The sequence below is a fragment of the Protopterus annectens genome, chromosome 9.part0 (assembly GCF_019279795.1).
Source record: "Protopterus annectens isolate FY-2018-M chromosome 9.part0, PAN1.0, whole genome shotgun sequence".
NCBI classification, from domain to species: domain Eukaryota; kingdom Metazoa; phylum Chordata; order Ceratodontiformes; family Protopteridae; genus Protopterus; species Protopterus annectens.
Window position 1 is genome coordinate 452,710,698 of NC_056743.1, and position 26,574 is coordinate 452,737,271.

The 26,574-nt window shown below is 40.5% G+C and overlaps 1 protein-coding gene across 3 annotated transcripts in view; it reads left to right on the forward strand.

The window, feature by feature from the left end:
- The window catches only part of ANK1 (ankyrin 1), a 1,899,552-nt gene that overhangs the window by 186,281 nt on the left and 1,686,697 nt on the right, over nt 1–26,574 (forward strand). The gene's annotated exons all lie outside the window — the stretch shown is intronic.

Consider the following 26,574-nt stretch of genomic DNA (forward strand, 5'->3'; position numbering starts at 1 on the left):
CCTCATCAACCTCCCCTCTGGAAATACCATCAAATATAACTTCCCCCTACTGTCACTAGGGAACAGGTCCTTAATGCTCTCTCTCTCTCTTGCGATCTTTATAAGTCAAAAAACACTGATCAATGGACCCAGACAATATCCCAGGATGCCTTCTAAGTAGCATGAAACATGACCTAGCAGGGCCTCTGGAATTGCTATTTAACTATAGCCTCCAAACAAGCTTCATGCCTCACAAATGGAAGACAGCAACACTAGCAACAGTCATCCGTCAGCACAAAGGTGGGCCATCAACAGGCCATGGAAACTACAGACTTATAAGTCTCACTAGTCATATATAAAGCTATGGAAAGGATCAGTAATGATGTAGGAAACCTCCAGACACGAGTTCTTTGAAGTGGTCAAAATGATTCACAAAGGCTACCTTGACCTGGCCAAGGCAATTGACACAATAACCCACTCAGTTTTTGTTGACAAACTCAAGATGTTAGGTATAAACCTTTGTCAACCAGTGGATAGCCAGCTGGCTCTCAGGCAGGACCCAGGAAGTTAGAAATGGTGAATTCATCTACAAATAGGCCAGTCACAAGTGGAGTCCCTCAGGTATTAGTCCTGGGACCGCTTCATTTTGGCATATATTTCTCTGAAGTCAAGGCCAATGTTAATGGCCTCTGACTGACTAAATTTGCAGATGATTGCAAATAAGGAGCAGGTAGTCCAAACGAGCAATAATAAAATCCAGAACAGCTTTATTAAACAAGCCAAGTGTTGAGCGCTTTCACTCGCAGAAAGCGAGTTTCATCAGAACAAGTATACAATAAAAATCAATTGACTAAATAGTAAAAAAGGCGCCAAAATAGCACCAATCAATTGAATGAGTAAAAAATAAATTAAATACAAAATACTAAGTGCTACAAACTAATTGCAATTCATATACAATGCCACAATACCATTTTCCAGAACTGATAAGACTAGTTATATTACAAATTCAGTTAAAATGAATAATACATTAATAAAATGTTCTTCATTCCAACAATAATAAGGGTTTGATAGTGTTAACATCAGCAATAACCGACATACGAATATTACAAGAAGAGGCACTTTAAGAGACTCTATCTATTCGTTTGGTAGGGGACTGAACACTATTAATGCCTTGAAACTTGACAACGCTTACTTGAATTATTGCATTACGGCTAATATTGTACCGATGGGCCTGAGATTTTTTAAATTGCCATTGGGCATTGATTTAAATATTGAAGTGGAAAATGATTTTAATGCCATGTTTGATACTTTTGGGTTTGAATTCATGAAAAAGTTAATTAAATATAATGATATGAAACTATATAAAATGATTTTGGAGGTGGAGAACCTCAATAATACTATTTTACAGGATTTAGCATTTGTACAATGGGAAAAACTATATTATAAACTATTTTCCACGGCTGATGATAGGGTTAAGAAAGCTTTTGAACGTAAGTTTAAAAAGACACAGAGGGACAAAGATCAGTACAACAGACGTACTTGTTATAAGTGGGGGAACCATAAGAAAAACAGTGGTCCTGTATATGTGGATAGAGTGCATGAACAAGATTCTTACTCTAATAATTATGAGCAGGATTTTTTATCTCCTCGGACAAGCAAGTTTCAAGGGAATTGGAGGCAAGAGGGCAAATGGAGGAAGAAAAACTAACAACATCTTCCCCTTGTTTCTTTTCTGGCGAACAGACGGCCTATTCCAACAATTTGGACATTGTGACTACTGACAATGTTGTTAGTGAGTACAAGAATTTTAAGATTTATAATTACAGCAATGTCCAATTAAATATTTCTCATTTCAGTCTGTTTTCTAAGGGACTTAAATTTATACCTACCCCACCATTTCGGGTAGTGGATTCCTTACTTGAATTCAAGAAATACATTAGAAAACTAAATTTGGCCATTTCATTCAACAATTCTATTCAAAGTAAGAACATCAGTAATGAGCCATTCCATGCTAGGCTTAAAAAGAAAAGTATGTTCATACCTACTAATAATCCATGTATTTCTGTTTTTGAAAACAAAGTCACCAATGAGATATACAAATTCAACAAGGCTATAGGTTATAAAAAGAAATCTAAGACCTTTTCTAATTTGACTGATGAGGAAGCCTTTATTCTTAGAGATTTATGCATGGATCGTAGTCATAGAATTATGAAGCCTGACAAAGGGGGAGGTATTGTTATTTTTGATACCCTGACTTACAGTTCCAAAATATATAACATACTTCATTCGTCTGGCAACTACGCAGAGGCCTCCCTAAATGAGTTGAACATTATGTATCGCAGAATAGACATGTTTTTGGAAGAGTATATGTTAGAACAAAGAATCACTGAAGAACAATACCACTTTATGACAGTTGAATTTCCCATTTTAGCCACTATTGTGGGTATTCCGAAGGTGCATAAGGATCATCTAAACCCCCCTTTAAGACCGATTATTTCTGGGAGTAAAGCCAAAACTTTCCCAATTGGAGTAGTCATCGATACTACCTTGAAATTCATTTATGACAAGGTTAAACACCTAGTCAAAGATTCCTGGGAATTTTTGAGGAATTTTCCTGTCCACACTGATGCAACTAATATACTATTCTGCTCTATTGATGTGATTGATCTGTTTAGTAGTATCCCAATTGAGGATGGCTTAGAGGCTTTTGCTAGGAGCTTGAGAAAACACACTGAATACAGTTGGGACAAAATTTCTATCCTGGTTGAGCTTATGAGTATTGTTTTGGAATATAATTTCATCTATTATGAGGGAGAAATTTTCCGGCAAACCAAAGGCGTAGCGATGGGTGCCGCTTGTGCACCCATCTTCGCCAACTTGGTTATGCTTGATTGGGAGGAGAATTATGTTTTCAACAGTACACATTATGACAATGTACTATATTATTCTCGTTACCTAGATGACATTTATATTTTATGGAAAGGTAATAGTAGCTCCTTTGAGAGTTTCATAGGATACTTAAACAGTTGTTGTGATTTTCTCAAGTTCACTTACACTTATAGTACTGCTGGTGTCCCCTATTTGGACACACTGATTTCTGTTGATGGCGAAGGTTTTAAATCTTCAGTTTATAGGAAAGCCACGTTTACAAACTCCTATTTGGATTACAACAGCTTTCACCCATTCAAACTCAAAAGGAACATTTTCAAGGGTCAATGCATCAGGGCTATCAGAATGACATCTAGACATCAAGATATGATCAATGAATTGAAATATATTACCAGTCTTTTCATTGAGAGGGGATATGACCCTGTATTGCTGGAGGATGTTTCTACATATGTTTTGAGTCAATGGGGGTCTAGATACTCCCCGCTTTTGGGGACGACTACAAGTTCAATCATTGAAGTTTCAGGTCCATCTAATACCACTCGACAGGGTATGGAATCCACCAATGTTTTTAATAAGGCTCTTATTGTTGAACATAATCCCTACAGTCATGAGCTCAAAAATATAGTACGTAAATATTGGTACATCTTAACATCCACACAGGATGTGGCCAACATTGTGGGACGTGAACCTCTGTTTGTCGGAAAAATGGGTAAAAATCTTAAATGGTTTTTGGAAAATGTATGTACATCCAAATTTCAGGACAGGTCCCATACCACTAAATGTGGTACTTGTAACCAGTGTGGATATATATTAGAGTCTAATAGTGTTTGTTTAAACAACATATGTAATACGAAACTGTATCTATCTAGGGGCAATTGTAGATCCACTATGCTGGTTTACATTGCTATTTGCTCAGCTTGCCAGTATTTTTATATTGGCAAGACTGAGAGGCAACTTAGGCAGAGAATATACTCACATATGTACTCTATTAGGAAGTTGGATACTTAGAATGCCTTATTTAGACACATTTTAGAGTTTGGGACTGAACATTCCTTTAAATTTGGTATTTTAGAATCTGTTAGAAGCAAACCTAGGGGAGGAAATCTTAAAAATTATCTCGCTTATAGAGAGTTATGGTGGCAGATCTATACTGACGCCACCACACTGCCAGGGATTAATGATTGTTTGACTATCAAACCCTTATTATTGTTGGAATGAAGAACATTTTATTAATGTATTATTCATTTTAACTGAATTTATAATATAACTAGTCTTATCAGTTCTGGAAAATGGTATTGTGGCATTGTATTATTGCTCGTTTGGACTAGCTGATTTCACTGTGAGCAGGCAGCAAGCGGGTTGTTTTTGGCTGCCGGGTTTGTTTGGAGATTGTTTTTGGTGCAACCTGCTGTTTTTCAGGAGTTGAAATAAGGAGCAGGGATAGAAACCCCCACCAACACAAATATTTGCCAGGAAGGGCTGACACAGACAAATAACTGATGTCCGAGCCATGGACTAAAACTAAATGCCAAGAAATGCATAATAGTATCCTTTGGGAAGTCATCCATCCTGGTAACTATTATATTGGCAACACACCCCTAAGAGTTGACCCAGTAGTCAGGGACTTGGGGATACACATGACTAGTAATCTAACTTTTGACCATCACATGTTTACTGTAGTGAGGAAATCATTTTATGTTGTGTAACCTATAAAAAAGGGCGTGGCATCTACGTCCAAGGAGATTATTGTTCCTCTGTATTCGGCATACGTCAGCAATATCATTGAGTACAATGCCCACTTTGGAATGTACCTAACTAGGCATATTCAACAATTAGAATATCCACAGAGGTTCCTCATGAAAAGAATTCAGGGCATAAGTAACATGTCTTATACAGACCACCTCAAAGCTCTATCCTGCTATTTTGTCTCCTACAGGCTGTTGATGTGAGATCTATGCCTGGCATACAGGGCATTGTCACACCCCACTCTGATAGACCTCCTACATATCAGCAAAACAAAAATAACCAGAATTACCCATTCTAAATAATTAAACCTTTCCTGTGATATAAATAGGACCTGTTGGAGAGACAGGTTTGTATCTCATACACTACCTCTTCTCTGGAACAGACTCTCTGTCCATGTGAAGCAAAGTTCCTCTCTAAGCCAATTCAAGTTTAACTTGGACAACTGGATGGGGAATAGGAAATTTATCCCTGGTATGGCACCAATGTTTCTAATGGACATAGCCTATAAATGATTCATTTCCCAGGCCCCTACTTGTAAAACCTTTATCTCCCAAGCCCCTGCTTTCACTTATCAAGGGTACCAGAACTTGTCATATATTTGGGATGCATGGCTAGGCTTAGAAAAAAAAACCTTGTGGTTGTTAGCCTAGTAAACAACTATGAATCTATAGTTTGATATGGTCTTTAATTTTTATACATTGTTATTTTAGTCTGTTGTGGCCTTTGCTATGAAATACAGCCTTCTACTACAGTGTGTAATAGTAACTGATATGTAACGCAGCTGTATAATGCAGTCCTTGTGGTACAGGAAAATGAATGTGAGCTGCTTGAAATTAACAAGTTGTCTGTTTAAACTGGTAGCCTTAAAGATTGTCATGGGTTCATTTCATTTTATCCCTTTAAATATGTTGTCTGATAATATTAAAATAAGTATTTGTATAAAATTGTGTATTTCTTTCTGTTCCTTTGATTTTTCTCTTTCTCTGTTAGGTTTGTATGTTGTACATTTCCAAATGCTTTGGTATGAGGGTTTTAAAGCTCAAATAGTAAAGTGAGTATGATTTCAGTGTATTTTCAGAGTAGGTAATAAAGCCTAAGTTAAAAGACATCAGGCAGTTAAAAAGTAATGACAGCTTAAAAATTGATAACTGGAGAGAAAATTGTCTGTAATTTTGAAAACATAAGTATGAGAATAACACCTACTCTGTGAAAGAAACAATAAAGAACACTTTTATGTAGCAGTGGTTGAGTAAAGTAACTAATAAATGGAATTCAGGAAAAATCTGGTCTTTGTCATTAATCCATGAGTTACATCAGTGCTGGGAATACTTATTCTGGTTGTGACAAACTAGCTATGTACTCGAAAGCCTCCAGCTTCAGTTCCAATATTCCTCTCTAATTATGTGAGGCTGGTTTGACCATGTGCACACTTTTGAGAATTGCTACCGTTAAAATTTAGAAGTACAAAGTATAAAACCTGCATTCGTTTTTTTGTATGTTGCAGTATTTCAGCATAGTAGAGACAGAGATGAAAAAAAAAAAAAACATTGCAGTGGTACTGTCGTGGTTCCAAACACTTTGTCAGTTTTTTTCCACCACCCCTCCAATTGCCAGCAGAATACATACTGGGGCAGCAAACTGTTAGGCAAACACTAGTGCCTGGAATGTCATCAGATCTTCAAGAAATAAACTTTTTTAAAGAAATCATGTATATTAAAAAAAAAACAATTTTACAGAATGTAACATGGTAGCGAAGGGTGGCATCTTCCACCAATGCTACCACAGGATAAGGAGCTGAACAGCTGGGAGATGACAGAAACACATGGAACTCAAATTCTCAGAATACTTAGACCATGAGCAGAGGATATAGATACTGAATTTATTATAAGACTGAAGTAATTCTAGTTATTTGCTTTTGGTAACCATGTGAGCTTATTACTCGAAAAACTGTTTGAAGGGGAAAAAATAACACTTTAGCGTAGAAGATAGCATGTTACCACATTGTGCTTGTTTTTTCGGTAGAGTTTCCAGCTGGAGTACCTTCTGTACATTTTATATGTCCCTCTCTGTTTCTCACTGGATTTTCTTTATGGTCTTTAAATTCTTCCCATATATATATATATATATATATATATATATATATATATATATATGCCGTGAATTAGATTAAATGGTGCATGTCGATGTGTTTATATAGACCTACACAAACGTGCACACTTGTGTATATGTATGGGAATACTCTGAGAAGGACTGGTATCCTTATTAAAATTATTTTTTTTGTCTTGCACCCTCTGAGTGTCAGCATAGGCTCAGAATTCTTCTTGGCCATGAAAAGAGTAGTGTGTACCCATGTGTCAATGTATGAGTGAATGAATTAATAAATGAATGAAAGAAGGAAAGAAAAAGAGCACAGTGCAAGAAATGAATCCATAATGCATACCAGCTCAAGATTAACAAGGCAAGTGATTGTTATTGATGCAGTAGGAAAGTACTGTGGTTGACAAAACAGGGTTACCACTTGGATACTTTCAGTAAGACAACCGATACTCATTGCTGGACTACCATTGCACAGTGGTTGCTAATCTGGGGTGGCTCTGGCTTCTGTATTGAGTGAAACAAGCACAGATCTTGTACATGGCCATATAGTGACTTTTTCTTGTGCCAGGTATTCATTATTCATTCCCTGCATTTCTTGGATTTAAAGACATTTAATTGTAATAGCTTCCTTTTAGTATTTGTTGTCACTTGAAATTGACAGTTTAATTATTTTAAGGTATTAATTAGATGTTCATATAAAACTAAAAGTCAATGCATTTGTTTTCGAAAAGGTCAGGTTTGAGTTTTATTCTTTCCTTATCTGATATACATAGTTAATCACTTAAAACACCTATTTTCTTTCCCTTAGAAATATTTTGTCTCCTATCCAGGATAATGTTTTTCCTTCACTTCTTTATTGAATAAGGCACTTGATTTTTTGCAGCAGTCCGTCCTCTTTGCCCTTTATTCTGCTTCAGCCTTTTCACGTCTCTTCCCATTTCATTTTAGCTTTCTTCCATTTTGCATGTTCAGAATGTTTTTCCAGTTTTAGTGCTATTTGTGGTTTGTGACATTTTGATTTGAGCCCAGCATTTGCAGGTTCAACTCCTGCATTTACCAGTTTTTACTCTCATTTTTTGTGCTCCTATTCTTTCCTTCTAACCTGCTTCTGTTTTAAATTAGCATTCTATACAGTGAAAACAAATTATACAATGAATTCTCATTAGTATTCTAAAACAAGCATGCTGATTGGACAGAGCAATCAGCGTGCTTATTGTAAATCACGCATTACTAATTGAAAAAGTCAGGAAGCCAAATGTGAACCACTGATGCATACCATTAAACTAAATAAAATAATGACTGTTGCACCTGTGAAACTCAAGCTGATGTCATCCCAGGTACGCTAATGCAGAACACTCTAAAAATAGCAAAAAAGGACAAAGGAAAATGCCACAGCCAATTACTGCCTTCTCTATAAGCAAGAGGAAAGAAAGAGCAGACTGCCATTCTCAAACTACATGGGAAGTAGTAACACGCTGAAAAATAAATTTAAAAACAACTTCCAATAAACACTTCATAATGTCAGCCAAGAACTGAGAAAATCCACAACAGCACTATAACAGCAACAGCAAACATCACTATGTAAGTACCCACATACCCCTTATAGAAACATTTCTAGAACATTATAACTGTCCCAATGACTTCCAAAATTAGTTTATAATTTGGCAGCACAACCTATAAAACAAGTAAAGTTAAACAGTGAAGCTAGCAGTTCTTTAAATATATAACTATTAAGAATAAACCAATGTATAAAATGAAGTATAAATGTGGAGAACTACTTTTTTTTTGTAAAGTGAAAGAATAGTCAATTTATCAGAAAGAGAAAACACATGCAATATGGTACAAAAGGACACAACTGTGTAATAATCCATGGTAAACTACAATAATGCTTAATTCACCTAAAACAGTTATCAGGGATATTGCCTCTTTCAATAATAGCAGCTGTAGCAATACTTATAGCATGACAAGCTTTTTAAATATGCCAGAGGACTTCAGGTGCCTTATTAGTACCCTCAACACCCCCTACCTCTGAACAGACCACGCATACCAATGTAGAGATTCCATCCCACTCCCTAAAGTCTAACTCACTCCTCTCTCCTTCACACGTTTCCGCCACTACTGGCTTATCCAACACACAAGACTGACCCAGACTCAGAAAGTATTTTAAAAATGGACACAAAATATAATCCTAACCCCAATAGCATTCTTCTCACATTCTTGAAAATAGGTTAACCACTGTACCAAACCAACTCCCACAAAGCTATCACAGCACCTACCATTAATGTAGACACATGGGGCATTAGTTTAACATTTCATCCAAAGGACGACACACTCAGGAGTGCAACACCCCCCTCCCCCTTAAAGAGCACTGCAGTATCAGGAATCCATGTACATTGTATAGGAGTAGAACCCACAGCCTTCTGCACCACCGGCAGGTATGTTACCTCCAAAGCCAGCTATGAAGACAGAATTGCAGCAGACACTAAAAACAACCCCAAAGCCTTCTATAGTTATATCAAGAATCTCCACGGCAATACCCAGATTTACTGCACAATGATACCTCCTATACTGAGCCAACAGATATTACCAACATACTGGCTGACAGATTCAGTGCCAACTTTACCCCTGTCTCCCCCCCAAAGGACCAGTCTCAATACCAGAAGAATGCCAGGCACCCAGCATTACTGCAGCACAGGTTAAAGCTGCATTGTCCAAGGCCAAGAATACAGCTTCCATGGGACCCGACAATATCCCTAGTTGTATTCTACATGAATTACAAAGTGAACTAGCACCACATCTGTGTGCCCTGTTTACTCACAGCCTCACCTCAGACTTTGTCCCTACCGAATGGTGCACTGCTACAGTCATCCCTCTCCATAAAGGAAGTGCGACTAAAGACCCTGGAAATTATTGTCCCATTAGCCTGATGAGTCTGATATGTAAGGCTATGGAGCGCATCATCATGGACCTAATTAACAAGGATATAGGGAATCTCCAAACTGTAGATACCATGCAATTTGGTTTTGTGAAAGGTAGATTATGCCTGCTCAACCTGGTTGACTTCTTTGAGTCAGTCACCAGAGCTGTGGGTGAAGGTAAGGCAGTTCATACAGGCTACCTCGATCTGGCCAAGGCCTTTAATACCACTCCTCACTCAGGAATTATTGATAAAGTCACAAAACTAGGTATCAACCCCCTATATCGTTAGGTGGGTTGCAAATTGGCTCACAGATAGAACCCACAGTCTGAAAGTAGCAGACTCCAAGTCAAACTGCCGACCAGTCACAAGTGGAGTCCCACAGGTATTGGTCCTGGGTCCTCTCCTGTTTGGCATCCACTTCTCAGAAGTCCAGGCCAACATGGAGGGACTCTGGCTGACCAAGTTTGCAGATGATTGCAAGCTGGGATCCATTATTAACTCCCCAAGTGATGCAGACATCCTACAGAAAGGCCTCACTGAGACCAATGACTGGTGTCGAAACCATGGCCTTAAACTTAATGCCAAAAAAATGCATTGTCATCCCCTTTAGGAAAAACTCAGTTTCCACTAGTTACCACATTGATGGGAGCCCACTGAACACGGAAGGTGTTATAAGAGATCTGGGTTCACAGACAGCAACATCTCCTTTGACCACCACATTGCCACTGTGGTCAGAAAGTCCTTCTATGTGCCACATCTCATTACCAAGGGTTTTGCATCCAGGAAGAAAGAGGTCATCATTTCTCTCTACTCTTCCCTCATTAGACCAGTCATAGAGTATAATTCCCCATTTGACATGTACCTCACTAGACACCTGCAACAATTAGATAGGCCACAAAAGTACTCCACTAAGAGGATCCTAGGCCTTAAACACGTCCTACATGGACAGACTCAAAAAACTCCAGCTATTCTCTGTCTATAGCCTCTTTCAATAATAGCAGCTGTAGCAATACTTATAGCATGACAAGCTTTTTAAATATGCCAGAGGACTTCAGGTGCCTTATTAGTACCCTCAACACCCCCTAGATTCCTTCCCACTCCCTAAAGTCTAACACTCACTCCTCTCTCCTTCACACGTTTCCGCCACTACTGGCTTAATCAACACACAAGACTCTCCCTGACTCAGAAAGTATTTTAAAAATGGACAAAAAATATAATCCTAACCCCAATAGCATTCTTCTCACATTCTTGAAAATAGGTTAACCACTGTACTAAACCAACTCCCATAAAGCTATTACAGCACCTACCATTAATGTAGACACATGGGGCATTAGTTTAACATTTCATCCAAAGGACGACACACTCAGGAGTGCAAACCCCCCCCCCCCTTAAAGAGCACGGCAGTATCAGGAATCCATGTACATTGTATAGGAGTAGAACCCACAGCCTTCTGCATCACTGGCAAGTATGTTACCTCCAAAGCCAGCTATGAAGACAGAATTGCGGCAGACACTAAAAACATCCACAAAGCCTTCTATAGTTATATCAAGAATCTCCACGGCAATACCCAGATTTACTGCACAATGATACCTCCTATACTGAGCCAACAGATATTGCCAATTTACTGGCTGACAGATTCAGTGCCAACTTTACCCCTGTCTCCCTCCCAAAGGACCAGTCTCAATACCAGAAGAATGCCAGGCACCCAGCATTACTGCAGCACAGGTTAAAGCTGCATTGTCCAAGGCCAAGAATACAGCTTCCATGGGACCCGACAATATCCCTAGTTGTATTCTACATGAATTACAAAGTGAACTGGCACCACATCTATGTGCCCTGTTCACTCACAGCCTCACCTCAGACTTTGTCCCTACCGAATGGTGCACTGCTACAGTCATCCCTCTCCATAAAGGAAGTGCGACTAAAGACCCTGGAAATTATTGTCCCATTAGCCTGATGAGTCTGATATGTAAGGCTATGGAGCGCATCATCATGGACCTAATTAACAAGGATATAGGAAATCTCCAAACTGTAGATACCATGCAATTTGGTTTTGTGAAATGTAGATCATGCCTGCTCAACCTGGTTGACTTCTTTGAGTCAGTCACCAGAGCTGTGGGTGAAGGTAAGGCAGTTCATACAGACTACCTCGATCTGGCCAAGGCCTTTGATACCACTCCTCACTCAGGAATTATTGATAAAATCACAAAACTAGGTATCAACCCCCTATATCATTAGGTGGGTTGCAAATTGGCTCACAGATAGAACCCACAGTGTGAAAGTAGCAGACTCCAAGTCAAACTGCCGACCAGTCACAAGTGGAGTCCCACAGGTATTGGTCCTGGGTCCTCTCCTGTTTGGCATCCACTTCTCAGAAGTCCAGGCCAACACAGAGGGAGTCTGGCTGACCAAGTTTGCAGACGACTGCAAGCTGGGATCCATTATTAACTCCCCAAGTGATGCAGACATCCTACAGAAAGGCCTCACTGAGACCAATGACTGGTGTCGAAACCATGGCCTTAAGCTTAATGCCAAAATAATGCTTTGTCATCCCCTTTAGGAAAACTCAGTTTCCACTAGTTACCACATTGATGGGAGCCCACTGAACACGGAAGGCATTATAAGAGATCTGGGTTCACAGACAGCAACATCTCCTTCGACCACCACATTGCCACTGTGGTCAGAAAGTCCTTCTATGTGCCACATCTCCTTACCAAGGATTTTGCATCCAGGAAGAAAGAGGTCATCATTTCTCTCTACTCTTCCCTCATTAGACCAGTCATAGAGTATAATGCCCCATTTGACATGTACCTCACTAGACACCTGCAACAACTGGATAGGCCAGAAAAGTACCCCACGAAGAGGATCCTAGGCCTTAAACACGTCCTACATGGACAGACTCAAAAAAAACTCCAGCTATTCTCTGTCTATCGTCTACTAAGAGGCGATCTCTGCTTGACTTACAAAGCCATGTCTGACCCAGCTCTGTTAGAAATGCTACATCTAAAGAAATCCCAATCCCTCTGCACCACATGCTCCAGAGACCTCAACCTCATTACCACAATCAACAGAACATGCTGGAGGGACAGGTTCATAACCCAGAGACTGCCCATGCTCTGGAATAGACTTCCCATACATGTCAAGCAGAGCACCTCACTGGCCCTCTTCAAGAGAAATCTTGATGAGTGTATGGGAAATAGAAAGTTCACCCCGGGGATCACTCCAGTTGCTCTACTTGATAGAGGCACTGGGAAATAACATTGGGCAGCACAATGCCAGGGCACTTCTATGGGCTAGGCTTGTAAAGGCTCCAGCGCCATTAGCCTAGTACAATCCTATGAACCTGTGTTGTGTTCAACAATGTTCCAAGCCTCTGGCACAAATCTCTAGCCTTTCTATATCCACAGCAACATATCTTCCCACAGTGGCAGTTAAATGTATCTTTGGTCTTGGGTGGTTTTTAAACCATGGCTCCATGTCACACTTTTTTGAACCTTACATAAATGTGCATGCTCTTTTAAATTCAGCTTCTTGTTTGTTTTAAATGTGTACTTACCTGCTAGATTTATATTTATTGTTTAACAAGGCAAAATGTGAGTGTGCTTATTTTAAATATGAATAGTCTAGAACATTTTTCCAACAGGAAGTGAAACAAAATTTATTAACCAATGGAAATAAAATTAAAAATTTCAGAGCATTTTAACCATAAAAACACTCCAGATGATATCATTACAATCTACCAATGTTTGTACCCATCAATTAAGACCACTTACTTGTGTATACCTCAGATGTCTGATTTTGATTAAAAAAAACCAAAACAAAACAAAAAAAATAATAAAGCTTTTATTTTATTTAAACTTTGTTTACCGGGAAAGTCTAACTTGGAACAAAGCCAATTTTCAGAGGATTCTCAGGAAGAAATGCTCCAGATGCATGTCTTTGTAACATAGGAGGAAACTGGAGTACCTGGAGATAACCCACATGAATGCAGGGAGGGCATGCATATTCTGCACAGAAGGCACTCCAGCCAAGAAACGAACCAGAGAACCTCTTGCTGTGAGGTGACAACACTACCGTTGCACCACTGTGCTTTTGCTTTATACAGATGCATACTAGCCCTGCAAAGCCAGTGTAATGACTGTTTAACTTGATCATGATAGCAGGGACAGCCATTGTCATCTGCAGACAATCCCTATGACCTGGAGTTATAACCCCATTTCTTGACTGTCTACAGCTCAGATGCCAAATAGTAGTAAAAATGAATACTTAAGGACACAGTAATATATTTCAGGCTTGTTTCACACAAATTATCCACAGTAAAGTGTCCCAACTTATTTCCCACAAATACCATAGGTCCTGAAAAGCCACACTGTTTAAATTGAACAAACAGAAAAAAGGTAAGTTGCTTTCGTCCACAGAGACCCCCCCCCCCATCTACAGCCAGTAATTATAGCCACTTTACTTTGTAAATCACATCTGATTAAAATAATGCCTGTCAATCTTTTACTGCAAGAATCAAGGGCAAAACCAAAAGATAATGAGGGGCAAATGTCCAAAATCATGGACAGATTTTAAATAGGATTCTTAGGCAAGTAAAAAGTTGCTAGAATGGCAGTTTTGCATACTCATGCATTTTCTGAACCCACAGTAAAGTATTTTTACAATTTATTTCACATAAATGCACACTAGTATGGTGATCCCAGATTGCTTAAACTACACAGACAACCAAGTTACTTTCACTTGCAAACAACCCCACCCAGAAACAGCAGTTATAACCACTTTGGTTTGTTCTCTTTCTCATCCGATTGTGAAAGAAATATATCTATCCATGTCTTAACACAAAAATAAGGCTAAAGTAAAAAAATAATGAATGACAAATGGGGCTTTTAATACTGTTCCTACAGTAAGTTTTTTCTCATTAGAATGCATTTTCTGATGAATATGAAGCCTGAAGCTCAAATGTCTGTCAATATTTAATGACTGAGGGTGCTGACTGATTAGCCGAAAAAACAAACATTTTACATGGAACAAATGAAAAATAGGAAGCAAAATTAGGGATGTCCAGTAAAACCAGTAACAGTTGAGAAATTTCTAAAACCTAGTTAGCACTTCTACTTACAACTGATAGGACAAAGGCAGAGTAACACATTATACTCCGTAGGAGGGTGCAAACTGCTGAGCCAGCATGAATATAATCCAAAGCTTTAAATTAAAAAAAAAACACTTTTCTCCTCCCAAAATATAAAAAAGTAATAATAATAAATAATTAAATAAATCCTTCGCCCCAAATCCCTGAATCTATTCTTTACATTTCTTGGGCTTACTGGCATTCTTTGGAAAGTTAATCAGCTGTAGGAGAGTGGGTAAGTGTAGGCAGGGCAACAGTTTTCATTGGTTTCCCAGAACTCCTCATAACCCATTCAGTGAGCACACATGCACTGTCTGCCATCCTGAGAAATGTGAAAGCACTGTCAAATGTGTTTCCAATCCATCTTTTGATTGAGTAAACCAGACAGTTGGGCATGATCTTTTTCTGGATAATGTGGGGAAAAAACACAACAAATGGCTGGTCATGGACCCCTTAGAGCTGTGGGCCCCAGGTGATGGCCTGTATTGTCCCTATTATAATCCGCCATTATACAGTTCCCAAAAACCCATACAGACTCCTTCCCTTTAGAATACAAGACTATGTCTCTCCCTCTGATCAGTCGCAAAAATATTTGAAAAACTCATTACGAGTAGATCAATGAACACCTTAGCAGGTACTGTCTTCTAACAATTCACAGCATGATGAAATATTCACATTTATGGAGAGGGTATGATGGAGTGGTGCCATCTTTACTGACCTCTTTGGGGCCTTTAAAAGTGTACACCACTCAGTACTAGCACAACAATTTAATACCATAGGATACGGTGACAATCCAGTCAACCACTTTAAAAATATTTAACAGATAGGACCTTCAAGGTTAAACTGTCCAACAGAGGCATCTTCTCAGCCAGAGTCCCACAAGGCTCTATTCTTAGTTCTACACTATTCTGTTTATAAATGACATAATTGCAGTATCCCCTTTAACATCACCCTTTCATCAGATGACATTAATCTTTCACAGAAGTGGTCCTTCCTCAGGTGTCCAAACTGTTCTTTAAAATGATTTCTCTCCTCTCTGTCCATGACTTACTTACTCTAAAGCTGCTTAAATCAGTAACTATCTTCTTCAGCAGCCGGGACAAGCTAAGAGACCTCCCAAGATATTTGAATATCCAGCAGTGAACCCATCTCTTCAGTGGACAAATACAAATGTAGACCCCACCCTAACATTCAAAATCAGCATCAGCTCTTCCACTGCAAATTTTTTGATTTAAATTATTGCAGTCAACCCAATCTCCAGCCACCTAGCAACAGAAGCCAGGCAGGCTCATGCTAAGAATGTTTTCATACCCAGACTTCAGTATACGTTTCCAATAATCTCCCTTTATTTCTACAACACAAACATTCAAATTCAAACAGTTAACTCTATATGCCTTTCCTCTCAACTGGAGCACCTCTTTGAAACTTCCATTAACAGCTCATTTTGTTCTTCTTTTGTCCTTACATATCTTTAAAAATTTTACTTAATAGTTTCATCTTTTGGAAGCAGGTTACTAATTAAAACCTCTCTCCTCTCCCTCACAGACCAGGAAAAAAAGAAGTTATGTACTTACCATAACGTTCCATGTGAGTTGTTCATCTCGCCTTCATTCTTACTGATGGGTTCGGAGCCGATCCCTCAGCTCCGAGTCAGCCTACTACAAAGCTCAAAGTTTTCAAATAGCTTGAGGCCAAGTCCCTATCCATGATGCACCTAGAGTTACCTCAGATCTTGTTTGCTGCGTATAATAATACCATATGTAATTATATAACTCCGTAAGAGAAAGTATAGAAGGGTTGAGTGACCAGGAAGGATCTAGCATCTCGGTCTTCTAAAAGCCCAGGAGGGGGTAGAAGGGAGGGACGTAAGAATGAAGGCGAGATGAACAACTTACATGGAACGTTACGGTAAGTACATAACTTCTTTATGTGACAACGTTCTTTCTCGCCATTCATTCTTACTGATGTGTAGCATCCCAAGCACCATCTATCTCAAGTGGCTCACGGGAGTATACTTTTCAGGACAGTGGATCCAAAGGGGGCCTTGTCAACTTTGTAATGAGTGATAAAGGTATGAGGTCTTGACCAAGTGGCTGCTGCACAAATGTTATCAATAGGAAGTCTAGCAGAAAAGGCAGAGGAAGTAGAAACTGCTCTGGTTGAGTGAGCTTTAATTTTATGTTGCAAATGCATATTGGCAGCTGAATAAGCAAATGTGATACAATCAGATAACTATTTAGACAGAGTTGTTTTAGCCACTGGCATACCTTTCCTGGAGTCTGAAAAGGAAACAAAATGCTGTTCTGATTTCCTAAAATCTTTTGCTCTATCCAAGTAAAATCTGAGCTGTCTGTAAACATCAAGTTTGTGCAGCATGTGTTCTAGATTGTTGGAGTGATTGGGGAAGAAAACTGGGAAACCAATAATTTGGTTAAGATTAGTTTCAGTGCAAACCTTAGGCAAAAAGGAGGGGTTTGTTCGAAGTGAGACTCTGTCAGCATGGAAAATCAAGTAAGGAGGCTTAATGGACAAGGCTTGAAGCTGTGACACTCTGCGGGCAGAAGTAATAGCTACTAAAAAGATAGTCTTCCATGACAAAAATTTGAGGTTACATGAGGAAGCTGGTTCAAATGGAGGAAGAATAATGTGGGAAAGCATAAAATTTAGATTCCATGGGGAACAGGGAGATTTCACAGATGGTCTGAGATGAAAAGTCCCTTTGAGAAAGGCTTTGGATAATTTGTGTGACATAATATTCAATCCTTCGAATCCAAGATGAACATTAGAACTGGCAGCAAGTTGAACACAAACTGTTGCTGCTGCAGCTCCTTTGTTGAAAATTATGGTCAAGAACTCTAAAATGGAGGCCATAGGGGCTTGGTAAGGATCAATATTGTTTTTAGTGCTCATATAGAAAAATGTTTCCATCTGCTAAGGTATAGCTTCCTCGTGGAAGATTTATGAGAGGATAAGAGAAGTTGCTTAGTCTCATTGGAAAGGTTATAGAGCCTGGCTATGATGGGAATTGGAGAAGCCAAGCTGTCAGCTTCAGGGACTGCAGAGAGGAATCTAAGAAAAGACTTAGGGATTTTCTTCTCCTTCCCCAACAGAGACCCCTGGCTATTCCTCCTATTTTGGATATTGTGGATGATGCTTTTTCGGAGGCTAACTTAACTCTGGACTCTTTTCCTCCAGCTCCTGTTAAGCCAGACAGATATTATAGGGTTCCTGATTCCCCCCAGTTTTTATACAAGAATCCTACTGCTGATCCTGAAACCATTTCTCAGGGTCCTAAGGGGGTTAAGGCCGCTACTGCTAAAAACCCCATTCCCACTGAGAAGGATTCCAGATCTTTAGAAAGATGGGGCAAAAAAGTGTACACTTCTGCTACTTTATCTATTAGGGCTTTAAACTGTCAATTTCATATGCTGAAATACCAGCAATTTCTTCTGTCTGTTTTGAAACAAAAGCTAACTTCCATTTCTGTCTGTGCAGATGATAAGGAATTACATGACATACTGCATGCCACTGAACAAGTTGTGAAGCATAGTTTACACTGTGGATTTGATGCCTTGGAGGCTTCTTGTATGGCTGCTGCCTCTGGTACAGTCATTAGAAGGCCTGCTTGGTTAAAGGAACAAAACTTGCCAGATCAAGTAAAAGCTAAGTTATTGGATGTTCCTGTTGAGCATAATGTTTTGTTTGGACCTAAGGCTGAAGAGGTGATAAAGAAGATGGAGGACAAGGCAAAATCCATGCAAACGGTTAAAGATTTCTTACAAGTACAGCCACCCAGATTTAGTAGGAATTGGCCTACAAAAAATTGGTCCTTTCCCAATTCAGACAGGCCTCAGAGGGGTAGATACAGACGCTCCCGAGGAAGGCCTCAAACGCAAGCCTGTTGTAGACCAAGACAGTGGACTGCTTCCACCCCTAGGGGAGGAGAGGACAGGTCGCAAGCTCATAGAAAACAGGCTCAATGACTCCCTCTGTTGGGCTGCAGGAACTTCTTGCCTGGAAGCCCCACTCGGAGGAAAACTTTCTCTTTTTCACCTAAATTGGACTCATATAACCCAAGACAAGTGGGTTCTGGATGTGGTTTCAAGAGGTTACAAATTCCATTTTCATACCCTACCAAGACCAAGCGGATGGCCGGATCTTCCAAAACATCAATGGTTAGAGGCCTTAAACCAGGTGGAGGCTCTCTTGGCTATGAAAGCCATAGAACTGGTTCCACTTTCAGAGATGGGACAAGGTTTTTACTCAAGGCTCTTTCTAGTCCCCAGAAAGCAAAATTCATGGAGACCCATTCTGGATCTGTCAGTCTTGAACACTTTTCTTGAGATACCAAAATTCAAGATGCTTGCTCTACAGCAGCTGCTTCCAATGCTGACCAAAAATGCATGGATGGTAACTTTGGATGTAAAGGAGGCATATTTACACATTCCCATCAGGCAGGAATGCAGAAAATATCTCAGGTTCAGGGCCGGATCGAGGCACTATCAATTCTCTGCGCTGCCCTTTGGATTGTCTACTGCGCCCAGGGTCTTCACCAAATGCCTGGCTCCAGTAGTAGCTTATTGCAGACTCAAGGGAATTCAAATTTACCCTTATCTGGACGATTGTCTAATTCAGGCAGACAGCAAGGATGTCTTACTCCAGCATCTAGAATTTGTTCAGAACCTTCTCAAGTTCCTGGGATTCTCTGTAAACATAAAAAAGTCAAATTTGACACCCTCACAACAGATAACTTTTCTGGGTGCTCTTCTAAACACCACAACCCAGATGGCATTTCTGACATCCGAAAAACAATTACAGCTGGCTTCAACTTTCAAAACCTTGGCAACTTTAACTCGGCTTTCTGCAAGGAAATTCCTGCAGGCTTTGGGTTACATGGCCTCCTGCATCCTTCTCGTACCATATGCAAGACTACATATGAGGAAAATTCAGTGGTACCTAAAAAGTGTATGGTCTCAGCATTGCCACAGTTTAGACATACAGATCACCATCCTGCCTTGTCTCCAAAAGGAATTCCTTTGGTGGTCCAAGGCATGTACTCTAAACATAAGAAAACCCTTCAGTCTGCCTCCAGCCACTCAGATACTAACCATGGACGCTTCAGATTATGCATGGGGAGCCCATTTTCAGGGCAACTGTCTGCAGGGCCTTTGGATAAAGGATCAGAAGCACCTGCATATCAATTTAAAGGAAATGTTAGCCGTTCAGAAAGCTCTATTGGCTTTCAGGAGTCTTCTACAACCAGGACAGCTACTGATACGGACAGACAACACCACAGTTATGTGGTACATAAACAAGCAAGGGGGATCTCATTCCTATCCCCTTTGCAGACTAGCCATGAATCTATGGAACACAGCTCTAGCTTGCAAACTGGACCTTCAAGCTCAGTTTCTACCAGGGAAGCAAAACTTCCTGGCAGACAGTCTGAGCAGAAACCTGTCAGATCCATACGAATGGATGCTGGACACCGAAATATTCAGGATGATTACAGCAGTCTGGGGATGTCCTCACATAGACCTCTTTGCATCCCACCTCAATCATCAACTACAGATTTTTTGCACCAGGACTTTCCACGAACTAGCTTGGAAAGTGGATGCTCTATCATTCAGTTGGAGAAACCTCTCGGGGTATGCCTTCCCGCCTCTACCTCTTCTTCCACGGGTGTTATTAAAGATCAAACAGGACAAGCCCGAGATGATAATTTTGCTGGCCCCAAATTGGCCTCGACAATTTTGGTACCCAACTCTGAAAAACCTTTGTCTGGACCCTCCTTGGGTATTACCACAGACTCAGAATCTTCTGTCCCAGCACCAGGGTCAGGTTCTGCACTCCCATGTCAAAACTCTCAGCCTGGCGGCCTGGTTAATCCAGGGTCTTTGATTCATTCTCTCCTACCCAAGCAGGTTATGGATGTCATTTTAGAAGCCAGACGTCCTAGCACTAGAAAATCTTATGCAGGAAAATGGAAAAGATTTTGCTCCTGGATGCAGGCTCAGGATTCAGATCCTCTTATTCCTAACATTCCTCTGATTTTACTTTACCTGACAGACCTCTTACATAAGGGTCTCTCTTTCTCTTCCATAAAGATCCATGCTTCTGCTATTTCTGCTCATTATAATACAGACCCTCCTATCTTTTCTCATCAGCTCATGAGACAGTTTCTCAGAGGAGCTAAAAACTTAAGGCCCCCTAGATCTCCTCCCATTCCTGCTTGGGATCTCAACTATGTTTTGGAAAAACTCACCTTACCTCCTTTTGAGCCTGCTGCCACTTCTGACATCAAGTTTTTATCTTGGAAGACAGCCATTCTGTTAGCTCTGACCTCTGCCAGGAGAGTTTCGGAGTTGCAAGCTCTCAAGGCTGTGGAACCTTATATTATTTTTCATCAAGACAGGGTGTCTTTAAGGACTAATCCTACTTTCATGCCTAAGGTGGTTTCCAAAGTGGCTTTAAATCAAACTATTCACTTGCCAACTTTTTCCCCAGTCCTCAAAATAAGGGGGAAAGGATCTTGCATTCCTTGGATGTACACAGACAACTACGTTTTTACCGGACAGAACCAAGGACTTCAGGAAATCAGAGCAATTGTTTGTTTCTTATGCTTCAAGTTCCCAAGGTAAAGCCATTTCAAAACAGACCATTTCTAAATGGATTGCTCATGGAATCAGATTTTGTTATTCACACCATGGAAAGCAAATCCCAGGGAGTATAAGGACTCACTCTACCAGAGCTGCTGCTACTTCAGCTGCCTTCCTCAGGGGAGTTCCTACCAAAGACATTTTGGAAGCTGCAACTTGGAGTTCAGTGCATACTTTTTCCAAGCACTACAATCTACCTCTCTACTCTAAGTCTAGGGCAGGCTTTGCTTCTGCTGTCTTGCAGGGCCTTTTAGCTGCCCCCTCTTCTTTATGACCACCTCCCTTTTATTCTGCTTTGGGATTCAACCCTACAGTCATGACTGCAACAGTGAAACACGATGAACATAGTACAGTTGTTTACACTTACCATAAATGTAGATGTTCGAGTGTCTTCACTGTTGCAGTCTGGGTTTCCCTCCCTCCTGTCCCCTCTTACTTTTTCTTTTGTGTGGTTCCCTTATTCACCCTTCTTTTGAGGTGTATTTGCATAGGGTATGGGATCTTACTCATTTTGGAGCACCTGACATCTGGGGCAAGAAAAACTGGAGAACATGGCATCGGCTGTCAGCTTTGTACTCCTGGCGCTCTGACGTCAGGAAGCATGGCTGAACAGCCGATGCCGGACCCAGACTTTGGGATTCTGGCCGACCAGGGACTGCCTGCCGGCAGGGGAGAAACCTACAGTCATGACTGCAACAGTGAAGACACTCGAACATCTACATTTATGGTAAGTGTACACAACTGTACTTTCCCTGTCTTTTTTGGAACTAAAAAGAATCTTGAGTAAGTTCTGGATCCTGTCTGGTCTGCTGGGACTGGTTAGATGACTCTTTTTCTTAGCAACGTTTGGACCTCTACTGTTGCTTGTTCCCTGTAACTGGGAGGAACGGCTGGGATTTTCCTTGCCGATGGAGGGGGTGTGGTGAAAGGAATAAAGTATTCTCTGGAAATGATACTTTGTACCCAGTTGTCATTTGTTATTTTGAGCCAGGCATCTGGGTACAAAGATAAGCGACCCCCCGACTGCCTCCAGAGCAGGACAGTCGGGCATCCTTTCAGGAGCACTGGTAGGGCTTCCCAAAGAATTGATCTCTGTCCCCCTGGTTTTGCAGACCCCCTCTGCCGCGAGGGTGGCGTCTTCCATTATTGCCTCCCTCCTCTGCCCCTGGAGGGGGGGGTTCACCACGTGTGCCCTGAAAGGCTCCTTGGGCTTTTTGGAACCACATTTTCCCTCCTCTTTGACCCTTGAAGTAGGATCTATTAGGGGTGGAAAAATGGACTCAGACGGCAGAGTCTTTCCTTCCTGGTCACACCTGGTCAAAGTTTCCTTGACTTTTGGCCCGAAAAGAGACGAGCCCTCAAAAGGGGTATTTACAAAGGATGACTTGAAGGGCTTCGCGAAAGAACACAAGCGCATCCAGGAGTGTCTCCTAAGAGCAATTCCTGTACCCGCTGCCCTACTCGGTCCATCAGCTACATAAACAATGAAGCACATGGACGAGTTAACAATGGAGTTGAGGGTAGCAAGCTGGGACTCCCACGTCCTTCTTGAGACCAGCTGCATAAGCTCATCCAAGGGTGAAGACACACAAGAGGTGGAGGGCTGAGACCCAAAAGCCTTCAGGAGAACCGACTCGTCTTCAGTAGGGTTTGTAGACTGCCAGTCACCCCTCTGCCTAAGGATTTCTATTATCTGAGCAAATGAGATATCCTCAGAGGGAGACCGTGGGGACCCTTCTGATTCATCCAAGTCAGTATCAGATGTTAGGGACTCCTGATGGGAGTCTAGATGTTTCCTCTTACAAACTCTCTTCCTGGGAACCTCATCAGTGGGAGCTTCTGGTGAGGTCTCAGAAGAGCATGGACCACCCAATGGGGCTTCCTGAGGCTCTGGGTCTCTACGCTTTGCCAGGATCTGTGAAGCAGAAGCAGACACAGGTGCTTTAGGGGATGAAGAAGCTGGACCTGAGGTTGAGGATGTCTTAGGAGACATAACTCTTCTTATGGCGTCGAAGGCACCCTTGCTCTGATGTGAAGGGACCGACGGATCTGAGGAAACCATTGATACACCCGGCACCTGGACAGTGTACTCCAAGCCAGAGGTAGGAGCCGAGCTCATCCGAGCCGAAGCCCCGAGAGGCAGAGCCGGAACTGACAAGTCGGTCTGACTATCCTCCCCGGACCCCACCAGAGAGTATCAGCTCCTAGAGTCCTCAGTCGGCACTGAGGACATCAGAGTGAACGGAGCCAAAGACACTGGAGCAGGCGTTGGCTCAGAAGGCTCCACAATCAACAAGTCTGACTCCTCCAGCTCCGAAAGACCGGTATGGCTCGGAGGAGGAAGAGTTGTAGCTGGCATAAGGGTCTTCGGCTCTGAAGTCGCTTGAGTCAGAGCCAATAAAAGTTTTGCAAAGACTGGTGCCTGTATAAGCTTCTGCACCACACAATCCACATCCAAATCTGAAAGGCTAATGGAAGACCGAGATGAATGGATCGATGGTGGTACCAACTGTAATAATGGAGATTTTGGAATTTCGGATACCGGTTCCAAAACTGGGGACCGGCTCCGCAAAGATAAGACAGTCGACTCTGAACTCTGTGGATCCGATGTCACAGACTTTTTAGATTTTTCTGATTCTATGGAAGTCTTGGAAGACTTTGAGGACTTACTAGATCCATCCTGGTCACTCAAAGCCTCCTGGAAAGAAGGTTTCAGTAAACCTCTATCGATGAGTTTCCCATTTCTCTCTTGGAGAACCTGAGAAGAAAATGAATGGCATATGGAGCAGGTTTCTTGCAAGTGGAATGCTCCTAAGCAATAAACGCAATTGACATGACTGTCAGTGACAGACATTTTCTGCCCACATTTAGGGCATTTTTTGAACCCTGACTTAAGGGTGTCTGTCCTTGTCATCAGCCATTGACAAAAATATAGACACACCCAACAACTATAAACTCTAATAATAATAAGCCTTCTAAAATACAGGCTAAATACAAGAGACACAAGCCTTCAACTATGGCTAAGTGGTTAAACACATACTATTTATCTAAGATAATATATAAAGTTGTGACAGAAAGTCACTATTTAAATGCAACAACAAAGCTAATTACTATAAAAATACACTAGGCAAACTCTAATTATCTTAAGTTTGTGACAAAAGGTCACTATCTAAACACACACTAAATAACTATTTGTAAGATAAAATGTGACAGAAAATCACTATTTAAACAGTAAAGATAAACTAGGCCTAAGAAAAACAAGGCCAGATATTAATGTAAGAAAAAGCACACCAAGGGAATAGGGAAACACACAAAAAGCTGTAAGAGCTTAATAAACTAACTAGAATTACTTTTTATAAGAAAGGTATCAATAATATTTGAAAATATTGAAAAATAAGGTTTTTACTGGCCCGAGCTAGTGAGAACTCTGATCTGTTGCAACAGCAAACTAGATCTGTGGTAACTCTAGGTGCATCATGGGATAGGGACTTGGCCTCGAGCTATTTGAAAACCTTGAGCTTTGTAGTAGGCGAGTCAAGAGTCGAGGGATCGGCTCCAAACCCATCAGTAAGAATGAACAGCGAGATAGAACAACTTCATGTCAATGTTTTTGTCCTAATTAGGATACATATCAGAATATCATCCTTGGAAAGGAACTTCAGTAAAACAGGCCCTTCTCACAGAGCTCAGGAACATAGCAGGATACTCACATTTTAGAAATGAGTTTCTAGAGCACATAAGGGAAACCTACAAATGCTCCCTTTTCCTGGACAAAGGTTAGCTCCCTTCTTTCTTTCTTTGACCACAGGCATTCATCTCCACTATAAATTAGCAAGTCATCTGTGATTTAGCAGGTCTACAATTGCTTAGATGTCTGGTCAATCTTCATGAATATGTAAATGCAGATGGGAAGTTAGAAATGTCTAACTGTCTAAGACAAGCAAATCAAACCTCTTATCACCTTTCCTTCCTTACACAGAGTCATATTCTCCATCATCTCAGCTTCTTTACAACTGTCAGTCTCTTCCTCTGTTCAGCTTTTTAATTCAGAATGATCAAACAGTATCCAGTGTTCACTGGAACACCAAGATATTGCCATGTAATATAACTCTTCACCCCTAATGTGTGCATTATATTGACACTATTAAGAAGTACGTACATAGAAATAAGTCATGAGCAAGAATTTAAAACTATATTACTCCTATGGATTTGTTAGCTGTGTATACAGAAATATGAACAAGTATGCAAAACAGTATTTCTGGTATGGATTTTCAGCAACATGCATTACATGGCATATTCAGTCTCTGCACTTCTGTAAGATATACTTTTGCCATGTAGTTCTTTCTACTAATTATAGCATTTATAAGTATGATGTGAAGACTAATTCTGCTGACACTCATTTCAAAATTATCTATGTAATTTAAGGATTTAATTTTTACTTCTGTAAAAACTATTCCTGGGTCATGGGTGAAATTAGTCCATGGACCGCTTCACTTACCAGATCAACAAAGGAAAAATCAATCACAGGCCATGTCTGGTAGTGGATACTGCTTGGTTTGTCAATGGCTTGATTTGTTTGGTCGCTCACAAATCATGCTAACAGTAGATAAACCTAGCATTGCCCACACCTAGCTGTTGAGGATTGGTAAATTCACTATTATTGAATAATCATATGCCTACAGGGTCTGCAGATGCTGTTTCTGTTGTTGTGGATAACACTTTTTATGGAAATTGCTGTGGCCAGTGATGTGACTTCCCTGGCTTTCAGTGATCACAGAACAATCAAGTCCACTGGTATGAAGGATAAAACATGCTCCTTGTCTTATTTTTATACTTTTGTTGTCACTTGAGTAACAGGAAACCAGTAGTTAGCAAAGAATTTAGTTATAATAGTTGTATGTTCTTTCACTCTTTCTGAGTCTGCAAAAAAACAAAACATGAAAATGCGTGTACTCTGTATTTTGTTGTGTATACTTTTAATTAGGTGGCCTTCTCTTATAGTAATGTTAGTTGTTTCATTGTTTTTATCTTATTTACCTTAATTCCTTGTTATGCTTTATTTTTTTCTTCTTGTTCAATGATTAACCGATAAACATACTATGTGAATCGTTATTGTAAAACATCCACACAGTATTGTTTTGCTACATTGAGATACCCTT